The following is a 4455-nucleotide window of genomic DNA, read 5'->3' on the forward strand; positions in this document are numbered from 1 at the left end:
CACTCGCTCGCCGCCGTGAAGTCGTGCACACGCCGTCCGCCGTATACACTCACACTGATACAAATGTCGATGAAGTTTAGAAGAAGCATTTTATGTGACAGGACTAAGTGAATTTGTTTCGAGTGACGAGAAGAAAGAACTATCCGCCATTGGTGATTGTATCACGAGATAGCAGCGAGACGATGAGATGGAGATACAGAGAGACACCGAAGACGACATAGATGATAGAGCGTGAGATGGATGGCTACAAACATGGATTAAATCTGGTATGTATTGTAGTGTGCTACGTTGATATAACATCCCTGGACGCCTCGCATAATGTATTTACGTTAGAAAGTAAACACTATAGCTAGGGCCATCCTTAAAAAATTCTATATTTGCTGCATGTCCCCCGACCCATGATTTTTTTAGTGAGTAGGTAGGTAGGTCATTATTTTGTGTGTGAGGCATAATAGTTATTTTAAGTCTGTCCTCATGTTTGCCACACATGCTTTGTGTTTCAGTCTTAACTATGAAAAATGTAAAAAAATAAATAAAAAATATGGAACCCAAAACGTCAAAAAAAAACTTTGGAGTTGCGGCTATTTTCGTGAGTTGGTCGGAGGACAGCAAACATATAATTTTTTAAGGATGGCCTAGGCGAGAGTGAAAAACTAATCTGCGAGAAATTGACTACCGTTTACCAGGCAAGATCTAAACGCCTAAAGAACGCCTAAGAACTATTGCAGACAAGGTCTATGTCTCCCTGGTCACGGTCCCCTGCCGGAACGTACCCTGGTAACTATCTGATATGGTTAGGGCTAGGGAGTAGGCGTAGGCGTTTAACGAGTGTATTTTGATAAATAAGCAATATTATTGAATGAGCTTCCAATATTATTACAGGCATCATTGCTTGTTATGAATAAATCGCCGTCAACATTGTGCCAACTAGATATTTATTTTGTAAGCAAGCGTGAAGAATAAGCGATAGCTTCTCATTTGCATAACTCGATTCCTGTTGCATATTCGTGTATGGTAACAAAACCAAATGCTTATTTCCAATATTATTACGGGCGTCTTTGATTGTTATGAATAAAAAAACATCCATCACCTAGTCAACTTGATAATTATTTTGTGAACCTAGTTTGAAGAATAAGCTAGATGCTCATTTGTATGACTCGATAGCTATTCCATAATCGAGCATGGTATCAAAACCGAGTGCTTATATTTGTGACTTCTAATATTAAAATACAGGCGTCTTTGCCTGTCACAAATAAAAAAACCCACCTCCTCACTTGCCCCATTCGATATTTATTTTGCAATTGAGTTTGGTGAAAGATCTAGCTGCTCATTTGTATATGACTCGATACCTATTCTATAATAGAATGTGGTATCAACACCATTTGCGTATATGTGTATCTTCCAATATTATTACAGGCATATTTGCGTATTGTAAATAAAAAAATCCACCTCCTTCCCTAGCCAACTATAGATAATTACAAGAGTAGATAATAACACAATGATGTGTTATTATCTACTCTTGATAATTATATAGTTTGTAATTAAGCTTTGAAAATAAGTTAGGAGCACATTTGTATCACTCGATACCTATTCCATAATAGAAAATGATATCAAAACCAATTGCTTATTTGTGTGACTTCCAATATTATTACACGCATCTTTGCTTGTTATAAATAAAAAAAATCCACCTCCCCTGACCCACGCGACATATATTAAGTAATCTAGTTAAGTAAATAAGCTAAGTGCTCATTTGTATTCATTCACATGGCCATTCCATAATTGATCATGGTATCAAAACAACTTGCTTATTTAGGTGAATTCCAATATTATTAAAGCATATTTGCTTGTCATAAATAAAAAATAATTCATCTCCTCTCCTGGCCAACTCAATATCTATTTTGTAATCTAGACGAAACACATAAAGAGGCATTTAGCACCGTGTACGTTATGATAGTCCCTCGGTCCGGCCAGATGTCATGCTACCATGATCTCTAAAGATACTTTAATACAGAAAATATTGGAAATGTTATTTATCGCAATTATTGTCATTGGTAAAAAGCAGACGGGAATTAGTTTTATTAGGGGGAACGAGACCATTGTTAATATAAATTAATAAATTGTTATCTACATCCATTAAGGAAACGACCAGTAGATGAGAACAGATGAGAACAGAGACGAACCGACACCAACCCTACATGCACACAACTAGGACGAGATAGATACAGACACAGACACCGAGACAGGCACAGTCACGCACACGCACACGCACACGCACACGCACACGCACACGCACACGCACACGCACACGCACACGCACACGCACCCGCACACGCACACGCATACGTACACACATACGCACACACACCACACACACCACACACACCACACACACCACACACACCACACACCACACTCCACACACCACACACCACACACCACACACCACACGCACGCACACACACACACACAAACGCACGCACGCACGCACGCACACACACATACACACACAGAGGAAGGGCAGACAGGACAGAAACAGGACAGGACCAAAACATGACAGATGGAAGACAAGACGAAAACAGGACAGAGAGACAGGACAGGACAGGACAAAACAGGACAGAGCGGAAAGGGACTGGACAGGACAGGACGGGATAGGACAGGATAGGACAGGACAGGACCAGACAGGAGGGAGATAGACAGAAAGAAACATAGAGAGAGTGAGTGAGAGAGACGCAGAGAGCGAGAGAGTGAGAGAAAGACAGAGAGAGAGAGAGAGAGAGAGAGAGAGAGAGAGAAAGAGAGAGAGGTAGAGGCAGTGAGCGTGCGTGTGTGTGTGTGTGTGTGTGTGAGTGAGCGAGAATGGGAGAGACACATAGAGAGAGAATTACAATTTACATAGAATCCGATAGGTGAGGAACACACATACGACACACACAACTGTGGCAGTACACAATCAAAAACAAAACCTAGAATAATACCTATAAATACACCCACGCACGCACGCCCGCACGCACGCACGTACGCGCACACGCACGCGCACACGCACGCACGCACCCACGCACGCACGCGCACACGCACGCACACACCCACGCACGAACGCGCACACGCACGCACGCCCGCACGCACGCACGTACGCGCACACGCACGCGCGCATGAACGTCTACGTAACTTTTATTCTCACACATTTCCTTATTAAGCACGAATGCAGCACGAAGTATATTCATTTTTCTTCTAACTAGAGCGCGGACGCACACCGCATATTTTTTATCGGTGTGAACGTGAATCAAAATATAAGCTCGTTTATTGCTGATATTTTTGTTGTCTTGATAGAATCTCGCAACTACGGTATACGGTGACGTCACATCACCGACGGCACATGCAGAAAAGACGAAGTCTGTAGCGTAAGCGGATGGAGAAGGTCGTACAAGTGAAAGAAACTTTTCTTATTTCATAGTTTCTGGTCACTTGGAACGTCTGTGTACGTACGCGGCATCACGTGCGCAAATTAAATATTCTTCATGCTCTTAACGTTTCGTTTCTTATTTTGATAACCCGCTCTTTCTTAAAGTTAAATTTAGTGCTGTGTAATGTTAGTCGTTCTCTAATTCTCTTCCTTTTCTTGACAGCACTCGGTCTTCCTATAGCTTTGGCCTTGACAGATATGTTGCTGCATGGCACGGGTTTCGCGCTAAAGACTGTAGAACGTCAGCAACGATTGTACAAGTGAAGAAAGAGTGTTGTGTTCTTGCATGCTTGCGCGCGAGTGCGTTTGTGTGTGCGGGTGTGAGTGTGAGTGCGTGTATATGCGTACGCGTGGTGCGTGCGTGCGTGCGCGAATGTGTACGCGTGGTGTGTGCGTGTATGTTTATGCGTGGTGTGTGCGTGCGTGTATGTTTATGCGTGTGTGTGTCGCGTGCGTGTGTGTGTGCGTGCGTGCGTGCGTGCGTGCGTGCGTGCGTGAGTGCACAGTAACGATGAAAGGTCGCAGGTAACGATTCCGACAACAACAATAACAAAACAACAACAAAGGAGACGATGACAGGTTCGTACTTTTTGTGCGAAAACAGTCGATATATATTTTTCATAATATTCATAACCGCGTTATCGTTGGCGTCTGCTCTCATAAATAACGCCACACGGCGAGCGACGCGCGTAACCATGGCAACGTCACCTCGCCGTCGTCTGTTAAATATTGATAGAAAATAATAATAATAGATATTTTTACGTAGATGCACGATATCATTATTATTATTATCAAGGGACCATGATAGAAATTTCTATTTATGGTCTCTTGTTATTATTCTACCAGCGCGCGCAGAAATGCGGCTTTTGCCTCTACTTCCCTCTATATATGAGAGACGCCGTACTCGCGCATGCGCAAAACTAAACTATACGAGCTCAACGTTGGTGACAGACATATATACACTTTTATAATTACATATACCTATATATATATAT

General features: G+C 42.5%; 1 long non-coding RNA gene across 1 annotated transcript; it reads left to right on the top strand.

The window, feature by feature from the left end:
- On the top strand, positions 1 to 3791 carry LOC106813480. Its single transcript, XR_001394474.1, has 3 exons — positions 1 to 266; positions 3328 to 3398; positions 3624 to 3791. It is a non-coding gene; the product is annotated as an uncharacterized LOC106813480 (long non-coding RNA).
- Positions 3792 to 4455: the final 664 nt, after the last annotated feature.

This window comes from Priapulus caudatus, unplaced genomic scaffold, assembly GCF_000485595.1.
Source record: "Priapulus caudatus unplaced genomic scaffold, Priapulus_caudatus-5.0.1 Scaffold780, whole genome shotgun sequence".
NCBI lineage: Eukaryota > Metazoa > Priapulida > Priapulimorpha > Priapulimorphida > Priapulidae > Priapulus > Priapulus caudatus.